Source organism: Herpailurus yagouaroundi, unplaced genomic scaffold (genome assembly GCF_014898765.1).
Source record: "Herpailurus yagouaroundi ecotype Mexico unplaced genomic scaffold, PumYag 161, whole genome shotgun sequence".
Classification (NCBI taxonomy): domain Eukaryota; kingdom Metazoa; phylum Chordata; class Mammalia; order Carnivora; family Felidae; genus Herpailurus; species Herpailurus yagouaroundi.
The window spans coordinates 21,176,741-21,190,576 of NW_024412402.1; the positions used below are offsets into that span (position 1 = coordinate 21,176,741).

Genomic DNA, 13,836 nt, shown 5'->3' on the forward strand with positions numbered 1-13,836 from the left:
AGATTAATGATCAACTAACTAATAGAGGCAGAGTATGGAGAACAGGAAATTGGCCAATATGTTTTCAATGACTCCGTAAGGCCCGTAAGTGGGCACAACTCAGATGACTGTTATTTCTGTAGAGGACATGCCCTATTGACAGGGTAGCAAGATAAATTTGCATCCGCTAATCTTTGAACCCAAGAGAAATAGTTAGCAAATGAAAGTTCTGGTGAATGTTTCTTTTGAAAATTCATGAGAAGATTTTTCTTACAATTCTTTCCATTGTTTCTGTGAGTTCACCTGGTGCAGCATGATTTAACTTTTCATTGAGTTTGTTCTCCCTCTGTATTTTTCCATTTGGCTTTCACAGAAGGGTGCTCCATGGCTATTCTTGAATGACTCAATATACCATTTAAACTTTAAATCACCACATTTTATTGGAACACTTATAAAGTATTTATTATTTCAATTAATAAAAGTATGTCCTTTGCAGTAATTGCCTTGGGCCATGAGTACAAAGTTAAAAACACTCAGAAAGATATGTAAAACCATAAAAGCCTTCAACTGATGATAAAGGTGCACTTTGAGCATTCAACCATTTTAAATTATTTTAAAGCTGTTTTCACAAAATACTCCCTTATGGAGAAGCCAGCTGAAGAAAGATAAATGTTGGTCCAAACTCTGAAGGAAGCCAGATGAGGGGCTTTACCCGGATTGGAGTGGGAAGGAAGCTATATAAACAAGGGTCCTCCATGATGAGGCCTCTGTGGTTTTCTGTTCCCTCTTTCCTGGATGGAATTTGGGACGTGTCTGTGGATGTGCCCTGCCAGATCTCAGACTGCTGCAGCCCTACAGAGGGAAAGAGGCAGTCACTAGGGTAACCAAGTCTCAAACCACTTAGGTCTTTAATAGACACAGTCAACACTTAAAATTCTTCTTAGAAGCAAATAGGCAGCTTGTTCAAACCCTCCAAGATGAATTCAATTTCATACTTTCAGAGTTTCAGAGGTAAAGGAAATAAATCTGATGAGCTTCAATTTAATTTTGCGCATCTTCCCTGGAATGCTATGCAAATATTAGCAAGGTGTGTTGCCACCATTGACTTCTCTTCAATTCACTAGAGGCTAATCATCACTCCCAGCTCCTCGCCTTTGCCTCTTTCAGTAACAATAATGAGCTTGCAAAGAGGATTTGAGAAGCTTTTTTAATTTTAATCAGCCACACAGAGTTCTTAGTTACAAATAATTGCACTTCTTTTTGAGCATATTATTTAGGGCAATGCTCAGACCACTTGGACAAGTATAGCCACATGCTTATAAAAGAAGCATATTCCTAGGCTCCACCTGATACTCAGTGACTCAGAATCTTTGGGGAGAGGTGCTAAGAATCTGCATTCGAATCTGCATCTTCCATGATTCTTGCGTTAAATTAAAATTTAAGATTGAAAGGATGGGAGATAAAGAGTTTCTCTGCATTTCACTATGAAGAAACAACATGAGTCAGAAATTCAGCTAAATCTCTCAACCAGAACAAAGGAAAATTAATAATTGAGAAATAACTCTAGGCAAAAAGCCGAAATAGAAAAACTCTAAAGCTGTAAGTACATCTAAGGAGTCCAATGACTTGGCAATACCTTAGTGATCATAGGTGTCTCATTTTGCAAGCTAATTCTGGTCTCATGTATCCTGTTCTATTGGTCGAGTCTACCCACAAGTATATGTCTTCTCTTTATTTCCATTTCTCAATTTGCAAAACGAGAAACAGAAATTTCTGTCTTATATACCACATAATGTTTTTGTAAAGATGTGCCCAATGACATAAAATATGTCAAAGCAGTTTTCAAAGTATAAAGTGCTTTACAAACATTATTAGGTTAAAGGAATGGTGAACTGTATTATTCTTCTATTGACCAATTCCTTGTCATTTTGGAAAAATCCAATACTAATTCAATCTTCTCTTTTGCAAATTAGGGTCATATCTTTGAATCATGAGTGAACTATATTATGGCACAATCAATTCATTCATTGTTTGTCTTTGCAACTGAGTTAACCATAGGGTAATTTACACCGCTTATGGAGATACTCAGATAAGATGTGTTACTTGGGGCTCTTCATAGATGTAGACAAAATTTAAATCTTCATCCCCTTTACCATTCTTCATTTTGTTTCTTTTCTTTTTTGCTGTCCACTTGAATGATCTATTTGGTTTATTAAAAGGTACCATATTTGCAAGAATAAAATTCAAAAGGTATATAAATCTATAATATAAAAAGTCTCTTTATCTCTCGATCTCCCATTCATCTAATTCCCACCTACTCTTTGTGAGTAATCACTATCATTGATTTCTTGTGTCTACTTCCAGAGATTGTCTTTATGCATACACAAATAGGTATAAATATAGCTGTCATATATATATACGATATAAATATATCATCCCTCCTATTCCTTATTTTTAAAGATTTTTTAAAACTTATTTTGAGAGAGAGAGAGACAGAAAGAGAGAGAGATATCAAGAGTTGGACGCTTAACTGACTTTGCCACCCAGGAGCCTCTTTAAAGATTTTATTTTTGAGTAATCTCTACACCCAACACGGGACTCGAACTCATAATCCTGAGATCAAGAGTTGCATGCCCCACCTACTAAGCCAGCCAGGCACCCCATCTCTTTTTACTGTAAAAAATTAAGAAAAAAAAATTAAGGTTTATTTATTTTTGAAAGACAGAGACAGAGCACAAGCAGGGGAGGGGCAGAGAGAGAAGGAGACACAGAATCCGAAGCAGGCCCCAGGCTCTGAGCTGTCAGCACAGAGCTGGATGTGGGGCTTGAACTCATGAACCGTGAGATCATGACCTGAGCCAAAGTTGGATGCTTAATCGACTGAGCCACCCAGACGCCCTTCCTTTTACTTTTTAACATGATAGCAGCATTATTCATACACTGTTCAGCGTTGCTTGTTTCACTTAACATATGTCTTAGAGCTCCTTCCATAATACAATATGAAGAATTTTCTCAATCTTTTTTACAGCTACAATAAATACAGTTGTATAGTTGTGCTATAATTCATCAAACCAGTCTCACATTGATGGACTTTTAGGTGGATTACAATCTTTTGTCACTGTGTGTGTGTGTGTGTGTGTGTGTATAAAGTTTATTTATAATTAAAGCTTATTTATTTATTTTGAGAGAGAGAATGAGAGAAAGTGAGGGAGGGGCGGGGGGGGGAGAGAGAGAGAGAGAGAGAGAGAGAGAGAGAGAGAATCCTAGCAGGCTCCATGCCTTCAGTACGGAGCCAGATGTGGGGCTTGATCCCATGAACTGCAAGATGATGATCTGAGCTGAAATTAAGAGTCCAATGCTCAACTGACTGAGCCACCCAGGCACCCCAATCTTTTGTCATTATGAATAATGCTGTAATGAATAAACTTGAACATTCACTATTTCCCATTTGTGTAAGTATATCTGGATGACAAATTCCATATGGCTTACTTTCTAGCCTATGAATGTCTCGGTTGATTTTTTGGGACTATACCCAAGTTGTGCACATCTTTCTTCAATTAGGGAAAACACAATTGTGCACAATAAGAATAATCTTCCTGATGCTGAACATAGCAGGATTGCCTTTTCTCTCTTTTGTTTTTGCAAATCAGATCTGTCAGAATTGTAAACCTATTTATTTATTTATTAATAAACTTTAATGTTTATTCATTTTTTTTTAATTTTTTTTTTCAACGTTTATTTTTGCGACAGAGAGAGACAGAGCATGAACGGGGGAGGAGCAGAGAGAGAGGGAGACACAGAATCGGAAACAGGCTCCAGGCTCTGAGCCATCAGCCCAGAGCCTAACGCGGGGCTCGAACTCCCGGACCGCGAGATCGTGACCTGGCTGAAGTCGGACGCTTAACCAACTGAGCCACCCAGGCGCCCCTCATTTTTTGAGAGACAGACAGAGCACGAGCCGGGGAGGGACAGAGAGGGCTTTCAGCCTCTGGGCTTTCAGCACAGAGCCCCACACGGGGCTCAAATACATAAGCTGTGAGATCATGGCCTGAGCTGAAGTTGGAGGTTTGACCAACTTAGCCACCCAGCTGGCCTTAAACCCATTTTTCTTAAATGGCCCAACAATGGTTCTAAAAACTAGTTTATTAAAAAGAGGGGTGGGGTACCCAGGTGGGTCAGTCACTTGAGTGTCTGACTTCGGCTCAGGTCGAGATCTCACTATTCATGTTTGGATCCCCATGTCCAGCTTTGTGCTGACAGCAAGTAGCCCACTTTGGATCCTGTCTCCCTCTCTCTGCCCCTCCCTCCTTCATGCTCTCTCAAAAATAAAAAATAAAAAGAAAAAAAAATTAAGAAGTTAAAAAAATGGGGGTGCCTGGGTGGCTCAGTCGGTTGAGTCCCACTCTTGATTCCGGCTCAGGTCATGATCTCATGGTTCATGGCTTGGAGCCCCGAGTTGGGCTCTATGTTGACAGCATAGAGCCTGCTTGGGATTCTGTCTCCCTCTCTGTCTGCCCCTCCCCTGCTTGCACTCTCTCTCTCAAAATAAATAAATAAACATTTAAAAAAATGACCTGACATTGTTGAGGAATATTCAATATCTAAGCAATGTGATTTCTGGTTATTTTGCTGCTTTGATTAAGGTCAGGTTTGCCCAATCTGCAATAATGAAACAATTATGAACAAGGGGTAGAATGGGAAAATAGTATTTTAACTGTCAAGTAGGTATGTTCTGACTTAAAATATTTCATCTCATTATCTGATCATACATCTCAATTTTACCTTTAGAAAATATAATCACCACAGAAATATAAAATACCTTTGGCTCAGGAATTGGGTAGCTATAGCCTATTCATGTTTAAAGTGCCAGCAATTGCTTGAGAGTTTCCAGTTTTCCTTAATGTTGATTAATGCTCAGCGATTCAAAGTGACTTAGTGGCAGACAAAAATAGCTACTAACTCGGGAAATTTTGAGGTATTTATTCAGCATGCACAAGGCCAGTCTTACTGCATTAGTTTTTGATAAGAAATGGAGTTTAAATAATGGAAAACCACAGACAATCCCCAAAATTCACTTTATTTTTTTCCTCTTTATTTTTTTAACTCACCTTTTTATTTTTTATTTTTAAAGTGTTTATTTTTTGAGAGAGAGGTCATGAGTGGGTGGGGGGTGGGTAGAGAGAGAGAGAGAGAGAGAGCATGAACAGGAGAGGGGCAGAGAAAGAGGAAGAGAGAGAATTCTGAGCAGGCTCCACGATGTCAGCGCAGAACCCAACTTGGGGCTCCAACCCACAGACCATGAGATCATGACCTGAGCCGAAATCAAGAGTTGGGCACTTAACTGACTGAGCCACCTAGGTACCCCCCCAAAGTTTGCTTTAACTAATTGTCTCACCATGATTTTCTCTATCTTATCTGTCTCTTTCTTTTCCTCATGCCTTAATTTCCTTTTGCCAGGATTTCTCAAACAGGGGTAAAATTGACTTAAAAAAAAAAAACATATTCTGGGGCACCCGGGTGGCTCAGTCAGTTAAGCAACTGACTTTGGCTCAAGTCATATCTCATGGTTCATGAGTTCAAGCCCTGCATCAAGCTCTGCACTGAGAGTGTGGATCCTGCTTGAGGTTCTCTGTCTCTCCCTTTCTCTCTGCTCCTCTCCCTCTCTTAAAATAAATAAACAAATAAACTTAAAAAAAAAATCCTTAGAGGGTGCCTGACTGGCTCAGTTGGTAGAGCATGAGACTCTTGTTCTCAGGATCGTGACTTTGATCCCCACACTGGGCATAGAAATTACTTAATAAATAAAAAGTTCAAAAAATAAAGGGGCTATTTCTTAAAAGAAAAAAACAGCATCTATCTATCTATCTATCTATCTGTCCTTGGGGTGTCTGGCTAGCCTGGCTGGCTCAATTGGTAGAGCATGTGACTCTTGATATTGAGGTCTTGAGTTCAGGCCCTACACTGGGCTTAGAACTTACTTAAATATATATATATATCTCCTTGTATTCCTCAAAGGAATGGCTGAAAAGAGAGTTAGCAGTTTGAGAAACTAAGAAGTCATGAATAACACATAAAGTAGATGGATGGCTGAGAACTGACTTTGACTTTCATCAGATACCTCTGAACTCAAATGAGAATTGGCTTATAACATAGCTGAATGATAAAAAAACAGAATTTAGAATTATACAGCCAAAAAATTTTTACAAAGAACTAAGCAAACGGTATGACGAAGAAGTAGATAGAAAGCCACTATTGACTTATTCTTGAAAGTAAGAATGCTTAGACCTATCTGCACCCTTTGTTACTGTAATTTCAACCTCATAGATCCTGAAAACTTCAAACTTGATCTATCTAGGGCAGCAGCCAAGAGCAAAAGATTAAAAACAACCACTACAAGAAAAACTTCCCTTGCAAGGATGGGTTATTGCCGCATACATCAGGCTTTACAACTTGAAACGGTTACAATCTTTTTATTTGGTGATTTTAACTTGATTTTGTGGTATCCAAGTACCACTTACGCACACCAAATATGTCAGTTGATACATTTGCTTTACCTCTCTATGCACTTCAGTGTAAATAATTTTTTCTTTAATTCTTTTTTAAAGTTTATTTATTTATTTTGAGACAGAGACAGAGAGAAAGAGAGACAAAGAGAGAGAGCACGAGCAGGGGAGGGGCAGAGAGAGGGAAAGAGAGAAGCCCAAGCAGGCTCCACACTGTCAATGCAGAGCCCAATGCGGGGCTCAAACCCATGAACAGTGAGATCATGACCTGAGCCAAAACCAAGATTTGGACACTCAACCGACTGCACCACGCAGGTGCCCCTGCATAATTTCTATCAGATCTGAAACATTGCGTACAGAGTCAAATCTCAATGTTTCAAGTAGCAGTTCTAAAGCATTTTTAAATTATTTGTATCAGCTATTCAGTGCTGTCTGCTTTTCACAAGCTCTTGCTTTAGGGGCGCCCTCTTGCTCTTCAGGTTCACCCCTGGATACTCTTTGGTATGCGTTACAAGGGAAAAAAAAGTATTTTTCTCACGATACCACAATACTATTTTTGCATCTAACAAATGTAACAAAACTCCTCAAGATGAATCTTCATTTCATAATAGTTTATCACGGCTGTATAATTTAGTGTGTACCTACCATCAAAGTACAGGTGGTACAACCCTGGTTTTCTGAAAAGATCTGGAACAAATCTGGTCATTCCAAGATTAGAAACATCTGAAGGCATAACAGTAGCTTTACTCTCTACATGGTGATTAGCTCCCTATCTGGTCTGTGACCCATCCCAAAGAGGGGTGAAACCCAGTCTGCTATGGCATATCTGGACACAACTCAAGTCCTCAGCAGCCTCCATCATGTAAAATGTAACGAGGGATTTAAAGGCTGATTTAGAATACGTTTCTGGACTGCTGGATGCAGAACCCTTTTTATCTCAAAATAGTACACACATCATCAAAAGTCCCTGTAGGGCAGGCATCCAGGAGCTGCTTTGAATGCTGCTGACTGTGCTTTTAAGGAGGTGTGCCAGAAAATGTGATCAGGAACCACTTCTCATAAAAAGTCAGTAGAGACAGAGCCACATTAAGGCGCCTCCAGAATTTGGATACCACGGTACCTCTTGCAGGGAAAGCTACTGAAAGTCAACATTTCCATACTAAGCAGCCATCCGCTTGAATAGTGTTGTGGGTGAAAAGATGGGAAAAACTCATTTCCAACAAATGAATGGTAAAATATTTGGTGTCGTTTAAGCAATCTCTGTCTAGTCTAGTCCTTAAGAAAGAGTTCTGGAAAGAGGCAGACCTCGGTTCAAATCCTGTTGTTTCTACCTATTCTCTATGTAACTTGGAACAAATTTTCCAATCTTCTTAAGCCGCAGAGAGTTGTATTAAATTAAAAATTAAATGAAGTGATTGTCAATTTTTCATATACCTTGATATTTGGAAAGAATGTTCCCAAATAGTATTCAGTAGTCTAGTCTCCTTAAAATCTGAACCCCATTGTCAATTAATGTACTATCTCTTAGATCTACAAAAAGCAATCTCTTGGATTTGGTTATCTTAAGATAGTACTTTAAGGGTTCAGAAAATATCAAATTTCTGATCTACAGAACAGAGAACTACCGTATGACCCAGAAATTCTACTTTTAGGTATATGCCCAAGAGAAAAACACATATCCACCCAAAAACTTGTACACAAATGTTCATAAAAGCATTATTCATAATAACCAAAATGGGGAAACAATCTAATATCCATCAACTGATTAATGGATAAGTAGTATACATGTATAATGGAATATTATTTGGCAATAAAAAGGAATGAGGTATAATACAGGCTGCAACATGGTTGACCTTGAAACCAGACACAAAAGACCACATTTTTTTTTTTTTTAAAGACCACATGTTTTAAGATTCCATGTATGTGAGGGGCACCTGGGTGGCTCAATCGGTTAACTGTCTGACTTCAGCTCAGGTCATGATCTCATGGTTCGTGGATTCGAGATCCACATCAGGCTCTGTGCTGACAACTCAGAGCCTGGAGCCTGCTTTGGATTCTGTGTCTCCCTCTCTCTCTGCTCCTCCCCCACTCATGCTCTGTCTCTCTTGTTCTCAAAAATAAATAAACATTTAAAAGAATTTAAAAAGAAAAGATTCCATGTGTATAAAATGTCTTAAAAAGACAAATCTATAGGTATCGAAAGTAGATTAGTGGTTGCCTAAGGCTGGGGGAAGGGATTCTGGAGGGGAAAAAGTGAACACTAATGGGTTCAGTGTTTCTTTTTGGTGTAATAAAAATGTTCTAAAATTGTGGTAATTGCTGCACAAATCTATAAATATACTAAAAAACCATTGAATTGTACACTGTAAGTGGCTGACTTGTGTGGTAGGTGAATTACATCTCAGTAAAGCTGTTATACAAAAAAAACAGGACAAAATAGCAAACAAAAAACCAAGAATAGGCTTTGGAGTCTGCTTCCTGACACGCTCATTCTGTGAGGCTCTGCCTGAGAAATCAGCTGGGTTCCCTCTCTCTGACATTTCTTAATTGAAACAACAAACAACCAAATAAGCCAAAGAAGAAGATGTCATATTAGCTTGTCCTACATCTTATCTTCAACTCAAAGGTTTTCAAGTTATTTTATTTTATTTTATTTTATTTTATTTTATTTTATTTCTAAATGTTTATTTTGTTCTTAAGAGAGAGAGAGACAGAGACAGAGACAGAGACAGAGCATGAGCAGAGGAGGGGCAGAAAGAGAGGGAGACACAGAATGGGAAGCAGCCTCTACATTCTGAGCAGTCTAAGCCCGATGTGGCGCTTGAACTCACAAGCCATGAGATCATGATCACGGCTCGTGAGTTCAAGTCCCAAGCCAAAGTTGGACCGTCAACCGACTGAGCAACCCAGGGGCTCCAGTTTTCAAGTAATTTTATTTTATTTATTTATTTTTTAATTTTAATTTTTTCTAAATTTACATCCAAATCAGTTAGCATATAGTGCAACAATGATTTCAGGAGTAGATTCCCTAGTGTCCCTTACCCATTTAGCCCATCCCCCCTCCCACAACCCCTCCAGTAACCCTCAGTTTGTTCTCCATATTTATGAGTCTCTTTTGCTTTGTCCTCCTCCCTGTTTTTATATTATTTTTGTTTCCCTTCCCTTATGTTTATCTGTTTTGTCTCTTAAAGTCCTCATATGAGTGAAGTCATATAATATTTGTCTTTCTCTGACTTATTTCACTTAGCATAATACCTTCCATGTAGTTGCAAATGGCAAGATTTCATTCTTTTTGATTGCTGAATAATACTCCATTGTATATATATATACCACATCTTCTTTATCCATTCATCCATCAATGGACATTTGGGCTCTTTCCATACTTTGGCTATTGTTGATAGTGCTGCTATAACCATGGGGATGCCTGTGTCCCTTCAAAACAGCACACCTGTATCCCTTGGATAAATGCCTAGTAGTGCAATTGCTGAGTGATAGGGTAGTTCTATTTTTAGTTTTTTGAGGAACCTCCATACTTTTTTCCAGATCAAGTAATTTTAAAGCTGAGGGGTTTTGGGGCACCTGGGCAGCTCAGTCGTTGAGCGACCGACTTCAGCTCAGGTCATGATCTCCGGGTTCATGGGTTTGAGCCCCATGTCGGGCTCTGTGCTGACAGCTCAGAGCCTGGAGCCTGCTTTGGATTCTGTGTCTCCCTCTCTGCCCCTTCCCTCCCTCTCAAAAATAAACATCAAAAAAAAAAAGCTGAGGAGTTTCATAGACTACTTAATCAACATGTACTCAGTGATACACAGAATACCAAATAAAGAACTAAAATCAGGACCCCAGGAGGATATTTGGGACAGAGGAAAGATGAAATTTGTGGTTTACCTAGCAGTAAGATCCAAACTAAATTGTTGAGAAATAGGATCATTGATATTGTCTATTTCCTACCTAGTATCCTTTTCCCAATTCTCCCTTCATGTTTGATTTTCATTCAATTACCACCCCTCTTCCATGCTGCCCCCACCTTCAATTCCTGGAGGTCCTGGTTTACTTAAGACACTCAGCACATTTAATTTTTGCTTCTACTCCCACCCCATGTCTTGGTTATTGATTCACGAGAAGGTATGTGACCTAAGATGTTCAATCTGAGAATTTCAGGGCTCTTGTTTAGAAGGCTGAGGTAGAAGCTGTCTCTACTTCTGGATAATTTCTTGTGTTGGTATAACATAGGATCCAAAATTTTTACAAATGACTCATTGTTAGCCTGTGAATGAAGCTTGCCTCATGAGGAGGACCAGGAGAATCACAGAGATGTGAGCTGAAGTCCTGATTGGAACCATGCCTGATCTCTACCCCTTTACCTCTAGATTTTTCCAGTTATATAAGCCAACAAATATTATTTTTGTTTAAGCCAGTTTGAATAGACATTTCTATTATTTACAGCCCAAAACATAAGAATGTTACAATTCTAATAAATTCTAAACTTGTATCTAAACTTAATATCCATTAGGTTGCTTAGGACTATGCCTGGCATGTCGTAAGTGCTATATGTGTTAGTTACAGTTATTCTCAATAGAAGTATTAGTATTATAAAGTAGAGATGATAATAATGACTAACCAATCTTCTTAACAGGTCATTGGTTTTTTTAAAATGTTTATTTATTTATTTATTTATTTTGAGAGAGATATAGAGTGAGTGGGGGAGGGGCAGAGAGAGAGGTAGACAGAGAATCCCAAGCAGGCTCTGCACTGTCAGCGTAGAACCCGACATGGGGCTAGAATTCACGAACCGTGAGATCATGACCTGAGCCAAAATCAAGAGTCAGATGCTTAACGGACTGAGCCACCCAGGCAACCCAACAGGTCATTGTTAATAAGACAAAGAAAAACAAAACAGAAGTGAATCATTTCTTCTTCCATTACCAAAGTAATACATATCCATTATTTTTAAAAATTATTATTTTTTTATTTAATTTTTTTAATGTTTATTTATTTTTGAGAGACAGAGTGGTGTGAGTGGGGAGGGGGGGTAGAGAGAGAGAGAGAGAGAAAGACACAGAATCTGAAGAGGCTCCAGGCTCTGAGCTGTCAGCACAGAGCCTGACGCAGGGCTCAAACTCACAAGCCGTGAGATCATGACTTGAGCCAAAGTCGGGCACTCAACCAACTGAGCCACCCAGGCGCCCCATTATTTTTTTATTTTAGAGAGAGAGAGCATGAGCAGGGGAGAGGGGCACAGAGAATCCCAAACTCTGTGCTCAGTGTGGAGTTCAATTTGGGGCTCAGTCCCACGACCCTGGGCTCGTGATCTGAGCTGAAATTGAGTCAGACACTCAAACAACTGTGTTACCCAGGCGCCCTAATATGTATCCATTATAAAAAATTTGAAAAATGCAGCAATACATCAAGAAAAATAAAAGAATCTTCTACAATACCACTATCTAGAAAAAACTAGATAGTGGTTTATTTTCTTCCAGTCTACTTTAAATGTGTAATTAAAATTATCCTATATATACAATTTTTCATTTTGCTTTTTAAAAATTTACCTTCTCTCATAAGCATTTTTTCATGATTTATTCTCATTTTGGATACTTTTCCTAGGATGGAGTCCTAGAAATGAAATAAGTAGACTTACAGGGTTCTTTTGAACATTGAATGGGATAATGGACACAAAAGAAATTTGAAAACTGTAATGCACTATACAAATATGAGCTACTATCTTAATATCATTATGACTTCCCCAAACTTGCTCTTCCTCCTGAATTTTCTATTTTGCTGAATTTCACCAGCATGGTCACTACACCATAAATAACCAGGCACAATTACCTACTGTCCCCTGTCAAGCACTTACATGCTATGTATTGGGCACAACAGGTAAACACTTTTTCCATTACTCCATTCAGTCTCTTTAAGATCCCTGATCAAAAAGGAAATATTATCCTATTTTGCTAAGAGAATACTGAGCTTCAATGAAATTAACTCATTTAAGGCCACACAGTCAGAAGAGCAGGAATCTGAACCCCCAGATTCATCTCAATCTAAAGTCCTTGCTTTAACCATTGTGTTATCTGCTACAGTGCCCTGCCTTTTCCCCAGTGTGCATTTCTTTTCTATTTCTTAGTCTTCAGGTGGGGCAGTTTCTAATCCCTGTGGTGACCCTCCTCTGCATTTCTACTTTCTTCGCTCTGGTTCAGGCTCTCATCGCATCTTCCTGGATTATTTCAGTAGTCTCCTGGCCTGGACAATCCCCAATCCGTCCTGCTGACAGAGTGATCTTCCTAAAATGCAAGTCTGACCATCATTTAGTTTTTCCCAATAGCTATCAAGATAGAGTTCAAAGTCTTTAGCTGAGCACTCTTCTTCATGATCTCTCTTTCCTCTGTTGTACCTGTATGGCGTCCTGTCACTTCATGCTGCCCTGTCCATACATAGACCAATGCCTTGGCTTGGCTGACACCTGCCAGCCATAGACATTTGTCCAGATGAGTCCTATCTTTTCAAACTCAGTTAAAGCGTTTTCTACTTTGGGAAGTTTTTCCTTTATCATAACACTTTTTTTTTTTTTTTTTTTTTTTTTTAAATATGGAACGCTTCACGAATTTGCGTGTCATCCTTGCGCAGGGGCCATGCTAATCTTCTCTGTATCGTTCCAATTTTAGTATATGTGCTGCCGAAGCGAGCACTATCATAACACTTTTTAACACTGGACAAATTGCCTTTATTGATTAAGCAAATCGACAACAAGAAGCATATCATGTTTCACTTTATATCCCAAGTAAAGTACATGGCACACCATAGGAACTAAACAAATACCTGGTGAATGAATTATTATGTGACTTTGGTATTGATGTCTTATCAGCAAGTGTTAGGTTTTGTTTTGTTTTGTTTTAGTGTTTATTTATTTTTGAGAGAGAGAGAGACAGAGTGTGAGCAGGGGAGGGGCAGAGAGAGATAGAGACACAGAACCTGAAGCAGGCTCCAGGCTCTGAGCTGTCAGCACAGGACCTGACACGGGCTCAAACCCACAAGCCACGAGATCCTGACCTGAGCAGAAGTCGGACATTTAACCAGCTGAGCCACACAGGCACCACGGGAAGTGTTAGATTGTATCAATAAAATACACACTGTCCAGGAAAAGGCCATTATACTCTGTATGGCATGTGAAGTACTGTGTTCAGTTTTGGAGACCACAGTTTTGGAGGCTGGTTGGCCAACTGGAATGTATATAGAGGTATGTAATACATGGTAACAAGGTCTGGAAACGTTCACAGGTATAATGGTTACAGAAATGAGTCTGTTTACATTAAAGAAAAGTCTTTGAGAATGGGGAGGGCAGAATGGGGTATGACAGTCA

At 39.1% G+C, this 13,836-nt stretch overlaps 1 non-coding gene across 1 annotated transcript; it reads right to left on the reverse strand.

The window, feature by feature from the left end:
* Positions 1-13,058: 13,058 nt before the first annotated feature.
* LOC121035680 (U6 spliceosomal RNA) lies at positions 13,059-13,165 on the reverse strand. The gene has a single exon (XR_005793020.1). It is a non-coding gene; the product is annotated as a U6 spliceosomal RNA (small nuclear RNA).
* Positions 13,166-13,836: the final 671 nt, after the last annotated feature.